We start from the raw sequence: 26,666 nt of genomic DNA, 5'->3' as shown, positions 1-26,666 counted from the left end.
ACTTCTATGATTAACTGATTGGCTTCATAGATGAGGGAAGAGCAGTGGATATTGCCTATCTAGTCTTTGGTAAAATCCTCATGGAGAAACTGTTGATGTACAGGCTGCATGAGCAGACAGTGAGGTGGATTGAAAAGTGACTGAATGGCCAGGCCCAGAGGGTGGTGATCAGTGTTGCGAAGTCTAGTTGGAAGCCAGTAACTGGTGGTGTACCCCAGGGGTCAATGTCAGCTCAAATCCTCTTCAATATCTTCATTAATGATTTGAATGATGGGGCAGAGAGTACCCTCAGCGAGTTTGCTGGTGATGCAAAACTGGAAGGAGTGGCTGATACACCAGAGGGTCATGTTGCCATCCAGAGGGACCTCAAGAGGTTTGAGAAATAGGCTGACAGGAACCTCATTAAATTCACCAAGGAAAAGTGCGAAGTCCTGCACCTGAGGAGGAACAGCGCCATGAACCAGCACATGCTGTGGGTCACCCATCTGGAAAGCAGCTTTGCAGAGAAGGATCTGGGGGTTCTGGTGAACACCAAGTTGAACATGAGCCAGCGAAGTATCCTCATGGCAAAGAAGGCAAATGGTATCCTGGTCTGCATGAGAAGGAGTGTTGCCAGCAGGTCAAGGAAGGCAATCCTTTCCCTCTACTCAGCTCTGGTGAGGCCACACCTGGAGTACTGTGTCCAGTTCTGGGGTCACCACTACAAGAGACAGATGTACATATTGGAGAGAGTCCATCCAAGGTGCATGAAGACAATTAAGGGACTGGAGTATCTATCCTATGAGGAGATGTTGAAAGAGCCGGGATTATTCCACCTAGAGAAGAGAAGGCTCAGAGTGCATCCCATCGATGTATATGAATACCTGAAGGGAGTGTGCAAAGAGGACGAAGTCAAGATCTTTTCAGTAGCGCCCAGTGACAGGACCAGAGGCAATGGGCACAAACTGAAACACAGGAGGTTCTGCTTGAACATCAAGAAACACTTTTTCACTGTGAGTGTGACCAAGAACTGGCACAGGTTGCCCAGGGAGGTTGTGCAGTCTCCATCCTTGGAGGTATTCAAAAGTTGTCTGGACATGGTTCTAGGCAGCCTGTTCTAGGTGAACATTCTTGGGCAGGGGGGTTGGACCAGATGATCACCCGAGGTCCCTTCCAACATCAACCATTCTGTGATTCTGTGATTGTGTGAAGCTAACTATAAATAATTAGTATGGGATAATGTTGAATGAGCTCACATTTAATTCCTGTAACTAGGCATTTAGTTCAAAATTTCCTAAGTATAAATTATCTTAATCAAGCCTTTGTTATTTCCAGTGCAAATGTCCCAACTCAGTTTGTTTTAAAGGTTGAATGCAAAATATTTGTTTTAAACGTAACATAAAATCAATAAGAAACAAAAAGGCAGAGGGAAAAGAAGGAAATTATTTTAGCAGGAGATATAATAAGATGTAATAGCTTCTAAGTTCAAATTTATACAAGGGCATTTAATGAAATCAAATGCATTACAGAGAGTGTAAGAGAGAACTTATTAATTATAAAGCAAGTATCTAATTGACTTGATTAATCTTTGTAAATTAACTGTCTGCAGCCAATGTAATGCAAAGCTGCCGTTACTCACTTTTACAACTTGGATAATATTGGGTATTTTGGGTTGTACATTGTGTCACATACCAGTTTGGGTGTTTGGATGATATTAATGAAACACCTCTCAGATACCTAGTATCACCCTTCCATTATCATCTTAGCATTGTGTCCAGAACTGCCTTTTCAATATTGCAACATTTCATTGTTAAGCAGGAGTCATCAAAATAATCATTGTATTTACTGATAGGCTGTTAACTACATTTTCAAACACCATAATCCTGAAAAAGCACATTAATAGAAGTCAGAAGTCAGATAGGTGTGCCACATCTCTTTTATTTTGAGTAAGATAATTAAATATGCAAGCAAAGAAAGTACCAGTAAATGCATACAAAAAATTATTACATGAAAACCTATATAGGAATTGCTTATCTTACATCCATTAATTTTACACTGAAAGTTTGATGCCTTTGGTGTTTTAAAGAACCTAAACTTAATTCTTGTAACTTAGACATTGTCAACCAAGTACAATAGCACTATGTTATGAATAGTATATTTTATCTTCTATGAGGCATAGCAGTCACAAGACTATTTCTGCTCACAGCAAGACTGTGCCACCCCACTGAGCCCAACATATTTGTATCATTTTCAGTGAATACAAGCTTTGGCCTGTACTTTCTAAAGATGAGCCAAAATATTTTCTGAGACAAGTATAATAGAAATCATGATATTTTTTCTCCTGCAGGCATGACTACAATGTTTTTTATTTCCTCTAATATTCAGCCTAATACATTAGTCATCAGAGCACCTCGCGTGTGGGAAATCCCTTGTCACTGCTCAAATGAATGTTTAAGTAGAGAAGATGGGTCTCAATAAGACCAAACCCTAAGGATAATTTTATAGAAAATGCTGGCTATGTCATTTTATTGAAATATGGAAGACATGGGTCCAGAGCTCATCAGATCCAGAATTATTAATTCTTTATACAATTCATCCCTGGTGAGACCTCTACTGAAAATGGGTGGGTGTAAAAGGTTTTGCCATAATTTTCTTTTCATATGGTTTTCTATGTGTGTGTGTATCTTTGTCTTCTCTCTGATTGATAGGATTGCACCACACTGCTGAAATCAGGAGGAATCTGAGGTCTACATGAGCACAAAGCAAAAAGATATGCCTTCTTTAAAGCTCTGAATTAAGCACACCGCTTTCCTGAGAAAAACACCATCTAAATCTTTTGAAATTGTTCACTGGTATCATCCAAGCACTAAACAAAATTAAAACAATAATTAACATAATACTGCACTATTACAAAAGATCTGTTTTGGAAAACCACAAACTGTGGGGAAGTACTTTCTCTAAGCAGGTACACATGGTACCATGAAAGAAAAATTAACTTGAAACTACTTTTTTTTTCTTGTACACTTATACTATCTTTAAAAGCATTTCTGCTTTGCCACGTGGAAAGGGATCATATTTAACAGATGTGCAGAACTGGTGGAAGATAATTTTCAGCACTTTCATTAATGTTCATAAAGTTCTTTGAGATCCAAAGATGAAAGGTACTGAAGAAGTGCAAAGCATTAACATCACACTCGATAGTGAACAAAATAGAAATGAGAGGTTTATGAACATGTGTAACGTAAGTTTTCTATACTAGATTACCCTGTGTTGAATCTATCACACTAAAGTGTAGATTCCAAAATTATTCTGATAGCTCCACAGACTTTTTTTTCCCCAAAATTATGATCTTTAGACATGACTTTAACAGAAGATACAGAAAATCTCAAGCATCTGTTTTGTTTATTATTTTTCCTGTTATGCTTCTCATTGCTGTACTGAGAGCCAGTATTAAAATACCCCAGTGCATTTTACTTCTTTCCAGTACAGCCTTTCCAGACTGTTTCTTAACAATCTAAAATGATAAAACTTCTGCCTTTAGAGAAACTATGAATCATAGAATCATAGAATCATTAAGGTTGGAAAAGACCTCTAAGATCATCAAGTCCAACCGTCAACCCAACACACCATGCCCACTACATCATGTCCCTAAGCGCCTCATCTACACGTCTTTTAAATACTTCCAGGGTCGGTGACTCAACCACTTCCCTGGGCAGCCTGTTCCAAGGCCTGACCACTCTTTCAGTAAAGAAATTTCTCCTAATGTCCAATCTAAACCTCCCTTGGCACAACTTGAGACCATTTCCTCTCATCCTATCGCTAGTTACTTGGGAGAAGAGACCAACACCCACCTCGCTACAACCTCCTTTCAGGTAGTTGTAGAGCGTGATGAGGTCTCCCCTCAGCGTCCTCTTCTCCAGGCTAAACAACCCCAGTTCCCTCAGCCGCTCCTCATAAGTCTTGGTCTCCAGGCCCTTCACCAGCTTCGTTGCCCTCCTCTGGACACGCTCCAGCACCTCCATGTCCTTCTTGTAGTGAGGGGCCCAAAACTGAACACAGTAGTCGAGGTGCTGCCTCACCAGTGCCAAGTACAGGGACACGATCACCTCCCTGCTCCTGCTGGCCACACTATTTCTGATACAGGTCAGGACGCCGTTGGCCTTCTTGGCCACCTGGGCACACTACCAGCTCATGTTCAGCCGGCTGTCAATCAGCACCCCCAGGTCCTTTTCCTCCAGGCAGCTTTCCAGCCACTCTTCCCCAAGCCTGTAGCGTTGCTTGGGGTTGTTGTGGCCGAAGTGCAGGACCCGGCACTTGGCCTTGTTGAACCTCATACAATTGGCCTCAGCCCATCGATCCAGCCTGTCCAGGTCCCTCTGCAGAGCCTTCCTACCCTCAAGCAGATCAACACTACCACCCAGCTTGGTGTTGTCTGCAAACTTACTGAGGGAGCACTCAATGCCCTCATCCAGATCATTGATAAAGATATTGAACAGGACCGGCCCCAGTACTGAGCCCTGGGGAACACCACTCGTGACCGGCTGCCAACTGGATTTAACTCCGTTAAACATAAAAAAAAACAAAGAGAAAACATAAAAGAGCCAGGAAACTACACCAGCTATTAATGCAACTTTTTTTAAAATAAATGTCCTTTTGGAGGATAGAAGCTAGAAAATATGAAAATTTTCTAGTAGTCATGAACTTACATTTTCTACTGCCATTTTCAATTCTCCTTCATTTCCTAATGCAAATGTTGGCTGAAGATGGATTGAAGTTAATCTTATACAGTTTTTCTAGTCATCCCCTCCTTTTTCTCACTAGTTAAATACCTCCATGAATACTTAACATCATGTGTACATAACCTCAATAAAGATCATGGCAGACTGCAGCTGCTAATGCCTATTACATTGTTTTGGGGAATCTATAGAAAATAATAAAATATAGACTGACCGATTCCTTCATTTGCTACCAAAGAAATTCATGAGTCCAAAGAAAAATACCAAGCTCCAGTGCCATTACGTAGAGCCCAAGAGGCCAGGATGTGTATTGTGCGTTTGTGACTAAACCTTTATATGTAACACAAGAGAGGCTCTCTGAGTTTTAAAAGCGTATAAACAGAGTACTGCACATATATTTTATCTTTGTTTTCTATTGAAGCATTAACTGGCATTGCAAAGTATTTGTGTGCAAACCTGTTCTTCAGAGTAAGCTTGTTAGCTTTATAGCTATTTCTTTCTGATCAAATAATATCTTAACTTTACACTCCGAGCTTCCACCATTTCAACATCCTCTCCAACTTAATTCTCTAATTTTTCATTTATTAATGTAATCTATTAATTTTTAAAAATTATGTAACTGGTTTTTATATTCTTTGTGTGTGTGTATATATAGATGTACATACATTGCCAGAATGGTTCACAAAATCACAGAATGGTTAACATTGGAAAGGACCTTTAAAGGTTATCTGGTCCAATCCCTCTGCTATACCACTGTCACCCATAGCAGGCCACCCAAAGACAATGTCCAGACAGCTTCTGAATAGCTGTTGAAGAGTTGGAGCATTGTCTGGGTATTTTTGTTTCCACCCCATAACTAAATTTCAGGAAGAAGAAAAAAATTACTCAAAAGCCTACATAGAACAATTTTTTTCAGTGTCAAAACAGTGAAAATCCTTTTAATTTTAGACTCCTGTGATTTAATAAATGAACAGTTCTGATCAAGTTAATGAATTAATAACAGTTTAACTTTTTTCAATATAATTTCTTATACTTTGTTACGTTTTTGTAGGTGAAAATCTTCCTTTATTGTTGACTTAGTCCCATTGACTAATTCGACTTCCTGGGTTATTATAAGTAATTTACAAATTTGCCAGCCAAGGAAAATTAGTATGATGAACCATCTCGTCTTCATTCAACATCCTAAGAAACCAGAATTGGCTAATTAAAAATTGACATAACAAGGTTTGGAAAAAAAAAGTTTGCTAAATGGTCTTTAAAAACTTTACTGTCATGATTCATTGCCGTAGTTTAACCCCAGCCGGCAGCTAAGCACCACACAGCTGCTTGCTCACTCCCCCCTGGTGGGATGGGGAAAGAATCAGAAAAGTAAAATGAGAAAACTCGTGGGTTGAGATAAAGACTGTAATACGGAAAGCAAAAACCGCACATGCAAGCAAAGCAAAACAAGGAATTCATTCACTACTTCCCATCGGCAGGCAAGTGTTCAGCCATCTCCAGGAAAGCAGGGCTCCATCACACATAACGATTACTTGGAAAGACAAAAGCCATCACTCCAAACGTCCCCTCCTTCCTTCTTCTTCCCCCAGCTTTATATGCTCAGCATGGAGTCATATGGTGTGGAACATCCCTTTTGCCAGTTGGGGTCAGCTATCCCAGCTATGTCCCCTCCCAGCTTCTTGCGCACCCCCAGCCTACTTGCTGGTGGGGTGGTGTGAGAAGCAGAAAAGGCCTTGACTCTGTGTAAGCACTGCTCAACAGTGACGAAAACATCCCTGTGTTACCAACACTGTTTTCAGCACAAATCCAAAACCTAACCCCATACTAGCTACTATGAAGAAAATTAACTGTATCCCAGCCAAAACCAGCACATTCATGAACAACAACAAAAATTCATTAATTTAAATGCTGAAGTCTGTGGAAAGTTGTGCTGAATTTCTTATAGTACAGCAGTGTAGAATTTGGTTAAATGTCACTTTCTTTTGTTCACCATTTTATACTCACTTTGTATAGGATAAAATAATGCCCATTTCACAAGTCAGTGGATGAAAAGTGCCAGCTGGGACATCTATGTTGACTAGAGAAATAAATATTATTCAAACTTTCAAATGGAGACCTCAATTTTTATTTTTATTTTATTATAATTAACTTTTTTTTTTTGTTCTGTTATTTTTTCTAAGAGTAGAAAGGGGAAAGGTTGCAGGAGGCACAGTCTGTATCTGTTTAGTTTAAAGACAAATTGGCTTTATATTGTATGGGTGATTTTCAGATCAGGCTGATATATTGGAACGAAGAGATTTCGCTTGAATATGGTCTAAATTAAAACAGTTGGTTAGACTAGACTAGACTAGACTAGACTAGATTAGAATTCTATTTATCTTCAGAGTCAATGAACAGAAACAGCCCTTCCCCATTCTTTATGATAGTGTATTGTATCCTAAAATGAGAACTAAGGAAAGGCAGAATGAAACATCATCTGGATGTGTGTGTCATTTGTCATTGTAAACACCACAGGAATTCTCCATAGGTAAAATTAGGTACTGAAATAAAAACATCAACCTAAGACAAAGCAATAACAGCAAATCTCATATAATATTCATTTTATGAAAGTATATTTACGATATTATTTCTGTAGTATTAAGAAAATATAAACCCCTACCAATTCTTTGTGTCTTCTGCAATCAGATGGCTTCATTAGGGATTCATTCAAAAAGGTACTTAAACATGTGCTTGGTTTTAAACTCACAGAAACTGTAATAAACCAAAATGTTTGCACAAGTCATTAAAGAGTCCAAGTAATGGGGCCCTTGATTATCATGCACTCAGCAAGCTTATGCTGCTTAATATGGTGTTAGTTTGTTTCTTTCCTCATTTATTTTTTCCACTGAGGAACTACAACTATTTATGAACTTATGATGCTTGATGTCTTATAGTGTCTTGAGAAATTAAGTACAGAGTTTTAAATTCCATATCACGATTATATATATGTATATATGTTTATACAGTACAGAACATTAAGTTTTATATACATTAGCCAAATTCAGAGAATACCCAACTGCATAACCTGTTCCTCTACATGGATGACATGAGTATTAAAATGCTACAAGAGAAATATTGCAATAATAATTTGGATGCTTCTTGGATTAATATATTTCCAATTCCTTCTTTGGACCCTGAATAAGTATTTTAATTAGCCTGACCAACTGTGGAGAATTATTTTTGAGGATAAAATGTCACATCTTTTAAATGGAAATATTTCAGTCCACATGGATGCCTCCTAACAAAGGCCAAGCATCTGCTCAGAGGAATCCCAAGACAGGAAGTCACAAATTTGCCTTTTACAAACACGTGTTTAATGAAAAACAAACAAACAAACAAACAAACAAACAAAAACCCACAAAGGAAAGAAAAGAAAAAGACAAAAAGAAAAAGAAACAGTAACATATGCACAAGTTTTCTTGTACCTGATGATACTTGCACAAGCCCTCTAGGACAGAGTATGCAGTCTTCAATTTCAACTGTTCTAATGTGCAGACAGTGCTATTGAGGAAACAGCAAAAACATAAATTCTCCAACACTAATAAAAAGCAGGATGATTTACTAGAGTATTAAGGAACTTGTGGTTCATTTCAATGGTAAATACAAACACACTGCAGAAGTAAAGCTCCTCCCCCCCCCAAAAAAAATCTGAATTTTCATATGTAGCATCCTAAACCTATCGCTTATGCTGGGAATCGTATCTACTGGTCCTGCCAATAGGAGATGAAACCTGAGGTGTTTGAGAGCAGCAAATCAGAGGGAGACTAGCAGGGAAGTTAGAAAGTGAAAACTATATAGTTAGACTATAGATAAACAGGATAAACATACCTGTCTATTCTGTTGGGTCAATCAACCGTTCTCAGTACAGCTGACTACAAAGTAATGCAACTACACTAAAGATCTAATAAGAGTAGATAGCACCATGGTTGTTACAATACACCTTCACAGAAATCCTAGAAAATTAATGGATTTCTGCTGTATTGGACATCTGTGCAAGGTCCTGTATGAGTCAATCTCTCTGGCCCTTTGCAATATTTTGTGACTAATAGGAGAACTTTTATGAAGTTATGTAGATTTCAAAGCTACATACATTCTGGCTGATTTTTTATTTCCCCTTTTCTTTCTGTTTTGGTCATCTAAGTCTCTTCAATGCCATAGTATTTTCCAGAGTTGATATGACAATTGCCTGAGGAATAACTCCTCTTCTGAGACATATTCCTCTTCTGAGAACACAGGTTTCGCTATTTTTTCAGTATATTTGTATTTACTATTGCTGAAAATGGTAGGCAGAACTAACTATTTGCAAATGCTTCTGCTTGGTTTCCTATAACCATGCTCATCCCTTTTTTTTTTAATAGAGTAGAGTATTTCTCACCTGGTGGCAGACTTTCCTGCTCATTTGCCTACATGGTGAACTGAAAGAGAGGTCTTCGTACTAGTGAATGCTGGCTGAAAGTTAGTCTTAAATATAAGCTCCTTGTACTTACATCAGTAAGCTAGTAAGCCTGCTGTCCGTTCAAAACCAGTGAAGAGTTGTATGGCCAGCAGGTGACGTACTTCACCTGTCTGGAGAACTTTCTGAGGTTGCAATGATCTTTTTCAAAGACATTACATTTTTGGTTTTTTTTTTCCTTTTTTTTTTAATTAGTTTAAACAGAACATGTGGCAACGGATTTTTTTATGCATAATTTAGGGAAAGTAAATGCCATGTACTGTTATGCAAATCCAAAGAGGTCTAAGGGCTTATACAGTAGGCAAACACAAGAAATTAGAGATACTGGAAGAAAAGGACCACAGAAGACATAAGCTATCATAATAACAACACATTTTCTCAGGCATGACAATTTTTTCTCCTTGTAGATCTTTATTTAAGCTAAAAATCCTAAACTTGGGGAAAAAAAAGAAAAAAGAAACTTTGTCTCTCAGTAGGAAAAGCTGCTAGCAAAATTTTCAAATTTGAACTTGTAAGCAAGGTGAGATGCTCAATTTCAAAGAGTTCTCTTTGTTTCTTTGCTAAAAAACCTGTCCTCATACTCACATATTAGTTTCATATTTGCAGTAGGCTCATTATCAGGAAAGAAAGCTCATCTATCATTTTTTTAGTGGTTACTGCACCGTGAGGAATTTTTTGGTATGATATCTTTTCTGTCTTTGTTTTTGCTACCTTTGTGTTTTCTTTGGATTGTGCACAATACATAAAACCAGGATTCCAGTTCAACTTGAGAGATGAAATATACTATTATATAGGAATATATATCTCTGACTCTTTAGTGTATTTTCAGAGAGGCTTCTGGGGATCCAGTTATTAAAAAATTTATGGGTTTGGTTTCAGTTATTGAACTACTGCTGAATCAAAGGCATTCTGTCTATTCCGTGATGACAGTGGCATCCTCTTATTGCACCTTGATGACTACACTAAAGTAAATTCCAAAATGTGAATTTTTAACTAGCAAAACAGGAAGATAATGACAATGCAGACAAAGGAATTCTGCTTTTAATTGGTTTCTTTTCCTTGCATGATGCTAAAGTTGACTTTGCCTCATTTCTTATTTCTGTTGTTGTTTGGTAGGACTATTTGTTTTCTTCAAATGTGACATGTTAGCAATAATAATAGCAATAACAACAACTTTTGAAAGATAATGCTTACTGGGAGACAAGGTAAGTGATATATACAATCTTATTAATGAAAAGTAATAGCAAAAATGAGGACAACCTCCTGTGACAGCTAACAAACTGTGGAGTTTTGTGGAACTTGTCATTAATAAGGAAGAAGCAAGTACTCACTCCTTGAGGACAAATAAATGGAATATTTATCTGCTATTTAATGACTTGCCTAGTGACGTTTAATAATTTACAGAATATGTTTAGAGACTTTTGTAAGATCAGAATATGAGGGAAGCATTCTGTTGGTGGCAGGGCCGATAGGTAGGTTACTGAGGATTCTTAAAGGAAAGACTGAGTTAGGCTACTCATCTTCTTTTTATTGTTAGTGGAGGAAAAAAGATACCTATAAATAGGCAGGTCCATGAAACAATTTACATATCGGGCACCTAGTTCAGAATGAGATTGACAACCTCTGGGTTCTTCAGTCACTTATTTATTTCCAATATAAAGGTGCTGACTAGCCATATTTGATAAATACCTTAGGTTTATTTGTTTAAGGTGCCTTAACAGTGCCTGCACTGTTAAGAGCTCCCTCCTGTACTTGCTCACAGTATGGTTCATATCACATACTCAGATATATCTTCTATAGAAAGGACTAGTGACATCAGCCTGGAGTAGCAGTTGGTCCAGGTTTCCTCTGAGCCCCACACGGAATTTCTGTAATGAGTTGTTTTATTTTCTGGTTTTATTTTAAGTTCCAACTGGCTGAACTAATATGCCATGAGATGTTAAATTGATGTTTTACAGCATACAGGTTACATTACAATGACCTGGGGCACTGCGTGACTTATGAGAGTGTTTGAAGTGTTTGCAAGTGGTATTTGGGGGTACAAACCCTATGAAAATATTGAAGGACAACAGCACAGAATAAAGGGAGCCAAGTCTGATGCAATCTTTTCCAACTGACTATAAAGACTGGTCTCTGAAACAAATCTTTCCCACAAAAGTTCCCATTTTTTTAATTGGAAGGAAAATAAATTGGTTTATTTAATAAAAAACCAAACCAAACCAAACCAAACCAAGTCCAAAAAACCAAAAAAAGCCCCAAAACCTAAGAGATATTAATATTCATTGTGAAAATCAGAAGATAAGGAAATAAAAGCAAACCAAGGTGATATGTCTTCTGACATTGCAATCCAGATCACAGAAGTTAGGCATCTGCTTCCACTAGCTGTTTAGAAAAATATTAGGCAATGAAAATCTTCCTTCACTTGGCATCCAGACTGCCAGTTCTCCTGAGGACAAGGGTAATAGCCTGCATATGCATATACATACAAATATACACACACATATATGTACATGTGTGTGTGTGTACATACATTTTTTATTAATCTAAAAGATTACAACATTTCCACAGAAAGGGGAAAACCTGGACTTTTTGTTTGACTCTTACTGACTTTTACTTTATCTATGGTAAGGGTAGGTGGTTTCGCCAAAGCCAGAAATACATTGAATATTAGGATAGACGCCTATCTCCCCACCACTGGGCATATCTACATGTTTTTGGAACCATGTTTTTTCATATAATCAGGAAGTTTGCGAACTAAACAGCAAAGTGCAAAGGGATTTTAGCACCTTCAGGATAGGCAATGCCAGGACATATGGGGGTTGGACAGTTGTCAGAGCAGCAGCTGGAATGCAGGCAGCTGAATTCCAACTTAAGTGGAATTTATTTGGACTGATAAAACAGGACAGTTGGAAAACAGTAAGAGAGGTAAGATATCTGATAGAAAGCTAATGAAGAGAAGATTTTTGTTCTCTGGAAATATACTAGTCTGACAAAAACAGTAATATTTCACAGGAATGTTGGTTTGCCTGAATATTTCAAGAGAATCCAGACATGTTATTTAGGAAACCTGATCTCATGTTGCTAATTTACCTACCTAGAAAACTATAAAAGAGGTCTTTCTATCAATGAATTCTGGCTGAAACCAACATTTCTGCACTTTCAAGCCCATGCAGACAGTCTGAAAGCCTGACTTGTGACGGAGCTTCACAATGACTTCATACTCCTCTTTTCAGAAGATGGGCTAAAAAGCCTGTTCTAGTTCCCTTGTACGAAACAGGGAGCATTCCTGTTGCTGATACACCTTTTCCCACTTCCAGGCTGTTCTGACTCTCCTGTGAGGAGAGGAGGAATGATACTAGTTCGAAAAGCTTTCTGAAAGACAGGAAGTACAAATAATTTTTGTTTTTTCCAAAGAGAATTACTGAACTTTTCTATGAATAGGAGATTTTATAATTTGTGGTACTTTTTGCTAGTGTAGAAGCAAGAGCCTGGACATTTTTTAATTCCTTGGGAAACTGGGCTTTTGGAGATTGACCAGGATGATGCTGTTTGCTTTTCAACCCAGCTGTTGGAATGCAGATACCTAAGAAAAGAATCACTAGCCATGCAGTTCTTGATGACCAAGCGTGAAAATTAAAAGTAACAGCAAAGCACAGGCGTTTGCCACAGAATTGCTAATGTTATACCATGTCATCCTCTCAGAGCCTATAGAGGATATATAGAGGATAAGGCTGAGGTACTTAACGCCTTCTTTGCCTCAGTCTTTAATAGTCAGAGCAGTTATCCTCAGGCCACTCAGCCCCTTGAGCTGGAAGACAGGGATGGCGAGCAGGATAAACACCCCATAATCCAAGAGGAAGAAGTTAATGACCTGCTATGCCACCTGGACGCTCACAAGTCTATGGGGCTGGATGGGATCCACCCGAGGGTACTGAGGGAGCTGGCGGAGGAGCTTGCCAAGCCACTCTCCGTCATTTACCAGCAGTCTTGGTTAACTGGGGAAGTCGCAGGAGACTGGAGGCTTGCCAATATGACGCCCATCTACAAGAAGAGCCAGAAGGAGGATCCGGGGAACTACAGGCCTGTCAGCCTGACCCTGGTGCCGGGGAAGATGATGGAGCGGTTCGTTTTGAGGGCACTCACGAGCCATGTGCGGGACAACCAGGGGATCAGACCCAGCCAGCACGGGTTCATGGAAGGCAGGTACTGCTTGACCAACCTGATCTCCTTCTATGAGCAGGTGACCCACCTAGTGGATGAGGGAAAGGCAGTGGATGTGGTCTACTTGGACTTCAGTAAAGCCTTTGACACTGTCTCCCACGGCATGCTCCTAGAGAAGCTGGCGGCTCACGGCTTAGAAAGGTGCACTCTTTGCTGGGTAAAAAGCTGTCTGGATGGCTGAGCCCAGAGAGTTGTGGTGAATGGAGTTAAATCCAGTTGGTGGCCGGTCACCAGCGGTGTTCCCCAGGGCTCAGTACTGGGGCCAGTCCTGTTCAATATCTTTATCAATGATCTGGATGAGGGCATTGAGTGCTCCCTCAGTAAGTTTGCAGATGACACCAAGCTGGGTGGTAGTGTTGATCTGCTCGGGGGTAGGAAGGCTCTGCAGAGGGACCTGGACAGGCTGGATCGATGGGCTGAGGCCAACTGTATGAGATTCAACAAGGCCAAGTGCCAGGTCCTGCACTTCGGCCACAACAACCCCAGACAACGCTACAGGCTTGGGGAAGAGTGGCTGGAAAGCTGCCCAGAGGAAAAGGACCTGGGGGTGCTGGTTGACAGCCGGCTGAACATGAGCCAGCAGTGTGCCCAGGGGGCCAAGAAAGCAAACAGCATCCTGGTCTGTATCAGAAATAGTGTGGCCAGCAGGAGTAAGGAGGTGATCGTACCCCTGTACTTGGCACTGGTGAGGCCGCACCTCGACTACTGTGTTCAGTTTTGGGCCCCTCACTACAAGAAAGACATGGAGGTGTTGGAGCATGTCCAGAGAAGGGCAACGAAGCTGGTGAAGGGCCTGGAGAACAAGTCTTCTGAGGAGTGGCTGAGGGAACTGGGGTTGTTTAGTCTGGAGAAGAGGAGGCTGAGGGGAGACCTCACCGCGCTCTACAACTACCTGAAAGGAGGTTGTAGTGAGGTGGGTGTTGGTCTCTTCTGCCAAGTAACTAGCGATAGGATGAGAGGAAATGGCCTCAAGTTGTGCCAAGGGAGGTTTAGATTGGACATTAGGAGAAATTTCTTTACTGAAAGAGTGGTCAGGCCTTGGAACAGGCTGCCCAGAGAAGTGGTGGAGTCCCCATCCCTGGAAGTATTTAAAAGCCGTGTAGATGAGGCACATAAGGACATGGTGTAGTGGTTATGGTGGTGTTGGGTTGATGGTTGGACTCGATGATCTTAGAGGTCTTTTCCAATCTTAATGATTCTATAATTCTATGATTCTATATGTGACTGTTACATTCTACGAACGTGAAAATATTGAGACTCTGAGAAAAGTTCAGAATCTCTCTCTCTTTTTGTTTTTCTTTGGAGTAATTCTTTAAAGTGACAGGTCTTTGCTGAGGCTTGACAACTTTTATCAGGTCATGTGCTACTACTTGGAAATATCTTCTGACTTCTAATATACATATTTATTTTCTTAAGCAGTATTCCATTTTATGGGCTCCATTTTAGACTTAAGAAAGTGTTTTCAAATCAATTGAATTGTAATTTAACTTGATTATAAGTTAAAGAAATTATAATAATTATAAAATTTATTTTTAAGTTATTTAATTTTTAATTATAAAATTAAAATTGTAATTAAAATATTCAAGGTCAGGCTGGAGGGCCTCCGAGCAACCTGATCTAGTTGAAGATGTCCGTGCTCACTGCAGGGGGGGTTGGACCAGATAACCTTTAAACGTCCCTTCCAACCCAAACTATTCTATGATAAGGATGGAAGTCATTCCCCAGCATTATAGCAATATTTATGAAGAAACTAATTGTGCACATCACACTACCAGTGGCGTTCATACATAAACAAACAGGAATGTATTTTGAGTTGCCTATTTAAGTATGGAAAAAAACAGAGTATAAGAATAACTCTGAGGTCAGAAAACCCTTGATTTTTACTGCTTTTTGGCACTAATTCCTTGGTAACTTTGAATCAAGCTTCTCCTATTCTATCCCAGTTGTGTCCCAATTTCTTCTCCTTTTTAATACAGAAAAAAATAATAATAACATTACAGGATATTTTGAGAAATCATTGGTTATGCTCAGCTCCTCATTGCTCACTGAGTGCAATGGTGGAGTGCTTTTCTGGAGTGCATCTTCTGCTTCAGCATCCGCCCAAAGGTATTCAGTTTGTGTGGTCTGAGGCAGTGATGCAAAAGCAAGTGTGGTAAGTTTGATGATTAGAGAATTTGCTTGAAAAGCAAACCCCTGATCAGAACTACTTTAAAACTAATGTAGACACATCCTTAGGATTAGTTTTCAGTTCCAGTAAATTATCATAGAAGCTGTCTGGATTTGGGAATCTGCTAATAACACGGAGTATTGAATAATTTTGAAGCCAAGCAGCATCAAAACATAGAAGGAAAAGATACATAATTATTTAATTGATACCAATTTCCAAATATAAAAGCTAATTCCTTGGAATTCACATTTCAATAAAATAAATGCATTTACACTTTCATTCACAGCAGTATATTGGCTTTCACTCTTCAAGCACACGACATAACGTGAGGTGCCCAGCGTAATAATAAGGTAGACTTGGAAACAAGACCATCCTAGAAACAAACTAAATATTAACCAGAAGCAATAGTTTGAGACTTCATGCCACTGAGAGAATAGCCTGAGACTTCATGATCTCTTTGGATCTATGATAACAGAATTTGTGAAATTGTGCTAAAGGATTATTTGAATAACCATTTTCTGCTCTTGCTGTAAAACTCAACCAAAACTTAACCAAGATTTCAGCCTATGAAGATTTCAAATGACTTATGTTGAGATTTGGAGTTTGGAATATTAATTATTCAGAATCTGTTTGCACTTGGAATGCTCCAGACCCAAACAGCTTTGTTATAGCCAGTGTGCACGCATCTTCTTTGTTATAGCCAGTGTGCACACATGGATCATGAGCCTGCAGAAACTAGACCGGTCTGTCTTTGCAATTTCTTTTTACTGCAGGTAAAGTAGCTTAAGTGTCACGAATAAGGACTGAGAATAGGAAGAGTATCTCTTCTAGATGGATGATTGACACACAGGTGGTAAAGAGAACAAGAGAAAAATTGCCTGTCCTCTTTTGCAGGATAAAGAGCAAAGCTGCAGAGACTGGCAGAGGGGGTGTGGGTCTGCAAAAGGAGAAACAGCAAATAGCATGAGGATCCAGAGCAAGGTAATTAGTATGGGCCGAATATACAGAGAGGCTTTTCCTTTCACAGCAGTTCTCTTCCTCATTCTGTATACACGGATAGAGAACCTACAAATTGTGCCATTTTATATCTCCCCCCCTCAAGTGCTACAGGGAGGAAAAAAAACCACAAAACCTCAAGCATGTAAGCAAAAATTATATTTAAAAATTAAGACATGAAGGTATGGATTGCATTTGTATTTGTATGAACAGAACCAATTCCAATTACATGATAATCTCAAATTTTTCATAGTCCTTCTGGGGTTCAACCGTATAATTTTTTATTTTTAACAAAGAGCTTTATATCTATTTCTATTTTAAAAATTTGGAATATCTTACTTCCTGCTCCATAGTCCTTGTGTATGTACTTTTTTCCTTTGAATTTCTCCCTATCATGTGTATGTTTTACTTGTTTCTTTTCCCCTAAATCCTTTTCCTTATTGTGTTGAACCTTGGAATTCTCTCCTCTCTTCTCCTTTCCTACCTGTGGGGTATTTCCTCTCTAGCCGTGCTCTCAGTGCTCCCTGGACTCCTGAATCTGTGAGGAGATAATACAAATAAGAGGAAAGGAGCCATCCAGCTAGGCAAAAATCCAGGCAGCAAGGACTGGATCAGCGGCTGCTTCTCAGCACAAGAGGTTTCATGTTGGTGCTTTTAAGGGTGTACATAGTCTCTTGCACAACTGTCAGCATTCTCTGCCAGATCTTTGTCCCTTTCTTCCCACCACACTCACCATACGAACCTTTTCAAAAGGATTGGACCTTAAAAATTTCAAGATTATGCAATGATTTAGACAGCAGTTGCTGTCAGAGTCATCTTATCACTTTTTTGTGATTCCCAAATTCCACCTTTACATCTTTGAAATAATTTCTGTGCTCTGGTTAGAAATGATTCCTGATGAACTCTTTCATTGAGGGGTAATTCTTGGCCATAGGAAGATGTCAGTTTATCCAATACGTGGGCTGTACTAGGAATCTCATCCCACTGCATGTTGGAGTTTTTATCGCACTTTCATGGTTCCTTTTCAGGTATCAAACTCATTCTCTTTGATTAGGTCTTGCTGTGCTTGACATATAAGACTGCACGAGATGATTTGTGCCATACTGCAACAAGTCCAGGTCCAGAATAAGCTGTAAGATTTGATGAAAAATAAAGTGCAGTTCTCAGGTAGGTATATAGTAAACTCTTACTTCATACTGCAATGAAGTAACCGTCGAAGTGATCAGAAAGTTGCCTTTATTTTCTCTATCCCCTTTCCTTACCCAATAGTCGCAGAAGAGAGAGAGTATTATTTGCTAGTTCAGAGCAGCAGAGAATAATCAAGTAAAAATTATTAAAGCAAATTCATTGACTCAGTAAGGACAAAAATGCACATTGACCTTTGAATTTTAATTAATTTTGTACTTTTTTTCTATTGCTATCAAATTCACATGTGCTGCTCACCCTTAAAATGAAGTCCCTGAGTTTGCTCAAGGAAAAGCAATGGTAGAATAAACCTGAAAAAAATTAAACAGGGCACACTGAACTACTGCAGAGGTGACAAATCCTCCTGGATTTGTGTGCAATATACACCCCTGCAGCAAAGAACCCATACAAACATGCAAATCACCTCTGGGCCGAACATCCCTGGGAGACAGGCTCACCGGGTATAAGAGATCCAGCTAAAGGTTGATGATATGCATTTTTCCTTGGGGAAAATACTGTTTCCAAAACATTTTCACACTGGGTGAAGCACTGGGAATAGCCAAGACAATAAAATCCTTGAATGAAAGAAGTAGCCTTAGAACAGATGTCAAAGCACAAAGTATTCTGGAGTTCTAGCAAAACCCTGAGTTCTGGATGTATTTTGGAAGCATCCAAGGTTTATAAAGACAGATTTGATGCTTCTAACACTAGGAACATAGAATTTCTCAGCAATATATTTCTTTACTGACATTGTATAAATAATCTCTTGTTAAAACACCTTTTTGATTATCAAAGGTAGAATTATGTAACAGAGATAAATATATTCCTCAGTCTTCTAGACATGGTTCCTAAAGTTTGCTTACAGTTTGACACTGAGAGCCATTTTGAGAGATATTTATAGTGAGTTCAACATCTCTTTCTGTTGTAAAGGTTAATTTAGAGACCATTACTCCATATGTAAACTTTGTGTTATCTTTTTTCCCATTTGCATAACCTTGCATTTGTAGATGTTGGATGCCATTTGCCCATTATGCCTAATCCCTTGGTATATTCTGCATCTCTTCAGAGACAGTTTTAATTTTTACTGACATGAATAAATTTTGTCAGCAGAAACTTTCATCACATCACTGTTTAATCTCTTTTTCAGATTATTTATGAGTATGATAAAGGTTTTCACATGGATTGTTACATCCAGAGACCTCTGGATCTGCAGTGGAAAAATTACAGTGGGAAAACTAACCATTTCTTTCTCCCTTAATATTTTAGCCAGCCATTTTCAAGTTGCAGAAAATATAATTATCAGGGTAATATCTAAAAAAGTATTATAGAAAACTTCTTCTGACCACTAACTACCCTTAGCTCTTGGAATTAATAATAGCAATGTGCTGGGTTAGGAGCAGTGTTTTGTCATAGTAACTGCTGTGACAGAACATATAAAGCCTAGGATTATGTATCATCACCTGTGAATGTCCAAGCATGTAGCACAAAAATACAAATGCAATTGTTGAAACATAGATGGAAAATTTGAACTAATTGAAAAAAAGGTTTTGATGGTGTGTAAGCCCTATTTCCCAGGGCATATGTCCACAGTGAACATCTGGGGAACAGGTAAGCTGTCACATACATGATCATTCTAGAGATTGTTGCAACATCTTTCACAGATGCCCAATAAGAGAGAAGAACCTGATACAACATAGTGAAACTGATTCTCTCATCCAATTTGCTCTGGCAAACTATTTTATGTATTTCGCATTCTGAAATCTCACACTTCACTTTTACAGTAGCTTCAACTGGGTAACTTTTGAATCACTTTTTCTTCATAAATCTTTGGTATCTAAACACTACAGTGACTAAATAACATAGGAATTTACCAGTAATTGATCTAAACTGATATATAACTTTTGGTGTAACCTCATTTCAGGGGACGCATATAGGTATGAGTGAGGATGTATAGAACAGCCTGTTCTTCACATAGAACTATGAAAAACAGTTGGAGATTGTCTTAACAACTGAAAATAAGATTTGGTTTAGTCTTTTCAATTTTTTCCTGTACTGTAGCTAAATTTTATGCTACCTATTCTTATATCTATTGAAGCATCCATATAATTATAATTCAGAAATGTTCTCTGTCAAAATTTTTCTCTCTTACTATATTTTATAACAAATCTGTAACATTTCCTTCTATCCGTTTGAATTTTTTTTTTTTAATTTTATGGAAAGTTCCTTCATTGTTGTATAATCATAAGATTACAGGATAATTCAGGACCTCAAAATGTCTCTAATCCAACTTTCTACTCAAAGAAGGATGAGCTCTGAGGTTAGACCAAGTGGCTCAGGGCTTTATCCAGTTGGGTCTTGAAAACCTCCAACGATGGAGAGAGACTGCAAAACCTCTCTAGGTAGCCTGTTCCTCATTGCCCTCATGGTGAAGAAATTTGAGGACATTTTCCTGATACGGATGATGGAGGAGTGAATGAGGGGACTTGTGCTGTTGGACCTTACACTTGCAAACAAGGAAGAACCAGTCAGGAAGTGAAGATCGGGGTCGCTCTTTGCTGTAGTGGTCATGAGATGGTGGAATTCAGGATTCTGAGAGCGTAGAACAAAGCAAAGGACAGGACTACAATCCTGGACTTGAAAAGAGTAGAAAATGGCTTGTTTAGGAGTCTGCTTCCAGGAATCACATGGGAGACAGTCCAGGAGAGAAGACGGATCCAGGAGAGCTTGTTCATTTTCAAGAATCACCTCCTCCAAGCTCAAGAATGGTCCATCCCATTGACCAGGAAATCAAGCAGAAGTGGCAGGAGGCCAGCATGGATGAATAAGAAGATCCTGATTAAACTCAAATACAAAAAAGAACATTCAAGAGGTGGAAGCAGGGACAGGTGGACCAGCAGGAATTTACAGACAACATGCAAGTGATCAGAAAGTGGTTAGGAAACCCAAAGCCCACTTGGTATTGAAAGTGTTGAGGACTGTGAAGGGGAGCAAGAAGGGCCTCTATAGCTATACCAGTAGGAAAAGTAAGACTAAGGAACGTGGGCCCACTGCTGAATGAGGCAGAGGAGCTGATGGCAACAGACATGGAAAAAGCCAAGGTATTCAGTGCCTTCTTCTGTCTTTACTGATAAGATTTGCCTTCAGGAATCACAGGCCCCTGAGACCTGTGCAAAAGTCTGGAGCAAGGAAGGTTTACCCTAAGCAGAGGGAATATTTAAATTAATTTGACATGCACAAAACCATAACAACTTGATTAGACGTACCCATGAGTGCTGAGGGAGCTGGCCAATGCTGTGAGACCACTCTCAATTGTCTTTGAATGGTGACTGTGGAGAGGTTCATGAAGACTGGAAGCAAATGCCACTGCTATCTTCAGAAAGGCAAAAAGAAGAATCCAGGGAACTACAAACTGGTCAGCTTCACCTGGAAAGGGGACGTCCCAGATCTGAGTCGAGGATAGCAAGTCAGGTTGACAGATGGGTCCCTTCTGTTCCCACAGGAGTCTCCCTCTACTAGCACTCACCACTTTATCTTGATGCGGATGTGTGTTTCAGGTTCTGCTGGCTCTGATGCTTTCTCAGTCATGGTTTTCTCCTTCTGGCCTGCTACCAGGACACTGAAGATATTCTGCAGTTACAGACCTACAGATAGGGAAAATGAGAAAAAGAAGATAGGGAGATACTTTCCTTCTACCTTCTCAGGGTCATTTAATACTCTATGGCACTCTGTCATGTGCATTTTTATTTATTACAATAATTTTTGGCTAAACAATATTAACTTTTGAAATTTCATACAATTTTTTTTTCTGGTACACTGACTGTTATTTTGGTTTCTTTCTAGCTCCTCTGAAGTTTTGACATAGGTTTTTTAGTCCTGTCAAAGGATTCCAGATAAAACTTTGTGATTGATTTCTGTAAAAAATGGAATATTGGGTAATTCTTTCTCCTACTGCTTGTGTTTGTTCATATTTTGTTAGCATTTTAGACAGTGTATCTTCACTGAACAAAAGGTTTGTTGTAAAGAGACTCCTAAAGAAGGCAGGATCATGGTACAACAGGATAAATGCATTAAACTTCCATGGAGTCCAAAACACCTTCTTGCTTTAGTTCCTTTTATTTCCTGCCTGTGTCTGTCTGTTGGCTATGCTTATTTTTTTGTTTGTTTGCTTGCTTTAGAGGTAAAGGTTGTTAATTTGCAATTTGAAAGTCTACCCTATCACCTGAACCTATGGTTTTATCATTCTCTATGGTTCTTTCTCTTAGAATGAAGCAGTTTATTTGATATATCATTTAGCAAATCATTACTATTTCAGAGTTTTCAGTTCACAGATTAAAACTAAATTGTGAATAGCATAGTGTGTCATATGTCATATTCCTTGCAGGATCTCTATTACCATCAGTGGTTTGATGCATTAGACAATGGATGACCGAGTTATTTTTTGATTGCTTTTTTCCTGGTGGTGAAAACCAGCATGTGTAGCTGAAAACAGCTTTTTGTTGTTTTTTTTCCCCCCTCAATATAAAACAAATTCTTTATACTTCAACCAAAAAAAAAAAAAAAGCAAAAAACTCAAGGTCGTGAACAGAGAAAATAAAGATTAAAAACTCCAGCATTCAGAAGTCCTTTTGCTCTATCAAATGATATTCTTCTTTCTCAACATTTTAAGTGATTGTTTCATTCACTCAATTGTAATCTAGAGGGTTCCTGGCTATCCCCATTGCCTTTTATACACTTGAATCCATTTCTCTTTACAAGTATCCTGTTGGTCCCATAGATATGTCTGTACATCTTTGGAACGTCTCCATTATTAAATTATCTACAATCCATGATCTATTATTAAATAAGCACTGCTTTGTTGAAGCCAGAGGAGCCCCATAGGCACAGAAACTTATTAGTATAGCAATGTGCTTGTAAAAGGTGACAGATGGGAAAGACAGATACAAGGACAGTGCCGGACCCCACTAACCCACCAGAGATTGAATCCATCAATCAGAAAATACACAGTAAGGGTTCAAAGAGAGAAAAAGAGAAGAGATCTCTCCTGACTTTTATTAGGCCTGTTTCCTGTCCTTCTCCATGCTTTTACTTTCATGCAAAGGGCGGAGGGGGACACGTCCCTGTGCTTCTCATGGTAATATCATGTTTGTTTGTGTTTTGAACTGTTTCTGAATTTATTCGTCATTCTAAAACCAAACAAATTTTTCCAGCAATTTAAGTCTCAGATAATGTCCCAATACTAATCACTCAATGCATCTGTGCAGATAACTCCTACACCTTGGGAGAGTCCTTTGAGTTTCAGTGGGATTTGGCAGCCCTGGTAGCACTATTGCAGCCTTGAAACCTTGGAATGACATTTTATTAGATCTAATAAAATAAAACAGGAGTGCAGAAGTAATAAATGAAATAAACATTAAAGACATCTAAATTACATAAATGTTCATCAGAAATCATAATTAATAACACAAAGTCATAAAAAGAAATTATTATTCAGTCCCTTTCTCTCTCTTGCTTCCTCTGAGCAGGTACACTAGAAAAATGTAGAAGTCACTTTGTTAAAGGATGACATTCATTAAAGTTTTAATTATTCAACTAGAACAAGCTTTTTATTTTCCTTCAGAGATTAAATAGAGATTATAGTTTCACAAAATGGGAGTAAAGAATACAACTTTATCCTAAGAAGTAAATAATATCCTCAATTTCCGTTAATTTTTATAAATGTTTAGAATGCTTAGAGGAAGGTCTACTGTGTCAGCACTAGAATGGAAAAACTTAAAGTTAGGTTGTTGCTATATTTTTTCTCTTTCATGTCTTCGGATTTATCTTTTAATAAGTAAGCATTCACAGATACCTTCTGTGCATGTGATTTATACAAAACCCATCACATTGCATTATTTTTTGTTGCTATTTCTGAAATGCCACAATTACTTGAAATTACACTGATCCAAATGTGTAAGTTCCTAGTCTTCCTTTTGGGGTTAAAATAATATTTGGGATTAAGAAATCAACTGAAGGCTTCAGTCTTAAAGTTTCTGTAGTGAAGGGTAACATACAGGAGATTTGTAGAAAGCACTAGGAAATGGGAAAAAAAATCATCACATTTCCCCATTGTCCTGGTTTTGGCTGGGATGGAGTTGATTTTCTTCCTATTAACTGGTATAGTGCTGTGTTTTGGAGGTAGTATGAGAATAATGTTGATAACACACTGATGTTTTAGTTGTTGCTAAGTAATGTTTACGCTAGTCAAGGACGTTTCATTTTCCCGTGCCCTGCCAGATGCACAGGGGGCTGGGAGGGAGCATGGCCAGGATGGCTGGCCCAGCTGGCCAATGGGCTATTCCATACCATATGATGTCGTGCTCAGCATATAAGGCTGGGCGAAGAAGAAGGAGGGGGGGACATTCGGAGTGATGGCGTTTGTCTTCCCAAGTAACCGTTACGCGTGATGGAGCTCTGCTTTCCTGGAGATGGCTGAACACCTGCCTGCCGATGGGAAGTGGTGAATGAATTCCTTGTTTTGCTTTACTTGCACACGCAGCTTTTGCTTTCCCTATTAAACTGTCTTTATCTCAACCCATGAGTTTTCTCACTTTTACCCTTCTGATTCCCTCCCCCATCCCACCTGGGGAGAGTGAGCGAGTGGCTGTGTGGGGCTCAGTTGCCAGCTGGGGTTAAACCACGACACCCATATTGCTATTATATCTATCATATAAAAATACAGACTGCAGAAAAATGATTGCCTATGGACCACAACAAATCAATGTTGCAGTTAGACGTTTAATCCCAAATCATCCAGTACTCTTGTTTTCACCTTCAAATCATACCATACTCAGCAGAGTTTATTGTTTCTAATTTGTGGTGTGTGACACTACTCGGTAGTCTTTGCATCAGTTCGGGTCATATGCACACATAGAGAAATGAATATTTAAACAAGTCAGTTATATTGGAGTTTAAAGTACATAGGAGAGAGTTGATCAAATTATTAGCAAAGAAGACAGAGTGCTTCAAGAGAAAGTTACACACTTAGACTCTGAGCATTTGCAGTTGGGAATTAGAAGACTGACTCTTATTCATTAACCTCACTGTGTTAAGACTCCTTGGAAAACATGCAATGTGTTGACCAGACTTTGGGTTTCTATACTTTTTCAAATCAGCTTGTCTTATTTCTTAATTTCTAGGGATACTTCTCAAACTATGATTAATATTATTAGTTTGAGACTTTGTTACCTAGGTTTGCTTTAATATAATATTAGTACTCACTCAGATCCTGATTAAAATCTTTGGATAGTTACATTATACTCAGCAGAAGAAGGACACATATATATATTCTATGCAGATTGCATTTATTAGACATCATAGAGTGTAGTTGCTTAGTGAGTTACACATATCCTAACTCTGCTTTTACACACAGGGGCTGTCCTAACCTGCCTGGTTTCCTGGCGTCTCCACCGTTCACCCCAGTTCTAATAACAGTAAAGTTAGGAAGCATTATTCCCTTCTTCCAGTTCTAGCTTACTTCTGTGGAAATGAACCTTGTGCAGAAATATCTATTAGTGTTGTCAATAAAAACTTCTTAATCTTCCAAGCAAATTAAAACCAAATGTGAATGCAGGACAGAGATCTCAAAAATATTAAGTTTCTATAGGTTTGGTGAGAGTCAACAATGTGCTTAGGAGACACACCCTGCTAGTATTCCTCCTGAGAGAAAACCAAAGAGCTCAGGTCTTGTTTTGTTCAATTTGTGTCAATCAATTATCACCAGTAAATCCAGACCAGCATCAGCAGGTAGGACTGGTGTGGTGGGTTGACCTTGGCTGGATGCCAGGTGCCCACCAAACCACTCTATCACTCCCCTCCTCAACTGGACAGGGGGAGGGAAAATTTAACAAAAGGCTTGTGGGTCGAGATAAGGACAAGGAGATCACTCAGCCATTACCATCACGGGCAAAACAGACTCCACTTGGGGAAATTAATTTAATTTATTACCAGTCAAATCAAATTAGGATAATGAGAAATAAAACCAAATCTTAAAACACCTTCCTCCCACCTGTCCCTTCTGCCCGACCTCAGCTTCTCTTCCAATTTTTCTACCTCCTCCCCCCCCAGCACAACGCAGGGGAACAGAGAATAGGGGTTGCAGTCAGTTCATCACATGTTGCCTCTGCCACTCCTTCCTCCTCACACTCTTCCCCTGTTCCAGCATGGGGTCTCTCCCATGGGAAACAGTCCTCTGTGAAGGACTAGAATCACATTGGAATAGAATCACAGAGGCTGTAGGAGACATAGAATACAATTCTATACAGGCCGAACCAGGCTTCATTAATGTGACTTCTGACAGTATAACTGAGTTTATTTCTTATAAAAAAAAAAAGTGGGGGTGGGGGTTGGAAAGGGAGAGCCTCTCGCCTTTTTCTGAAAGGGGAACTTTATTTTCCTAATTCATTTTCAGGATGCTCAGACCGTATTGAGGTATGTTCCTTATTCATTGTTAAGCACATTTTTCTGTTTCTTAATACGTAAAGAAATAGAATTAACTTTAGTGAAAACTATATTTCACATGGTGTAGGGTTTTTTGTTATTTCTATTTATTCTTTGCACTTCTTTTTAACTCTTTCTTATGAGCTGTCCAGAAAGCAGTAATTCATGATCTTGGGGCCTTAGCTCTCTTACTCTTTACTGAATGTCGTAACTACCAGATTCCCCCACCAAATACAAATATATTTCATAATATTTATCTTCAGGGCTAAAGTATCGTAAACATGAATCAGCAATTAATGTTTTGTACTTTAGTCAATGTTATGCTATTATGTGATTAGATTGAAATGAAAAGAAATGTTTGGGTTTATGTGAAATTTTACTTTGATAAATGGTCTGCACACATTTGGAGAGCTTT

Source organism: Calonectris borealis, chromosome 1 (assembly GCF_964195595.1).
Source record: "Calonectris borealis chromosome 1, bCalBor7.hap1.2, whole genome shotgun sequence".
In the NCBI taxonomy this organism is placed as follows: domain Eukaryota; kingdom Metazoa; phylum Chordata; class Aves; order Procellariiformes; family Procellariidae; genus Calonectris; species Calonectris borealis.
This window is presented reverse-complemented; position numbering follows the sequence as displayed.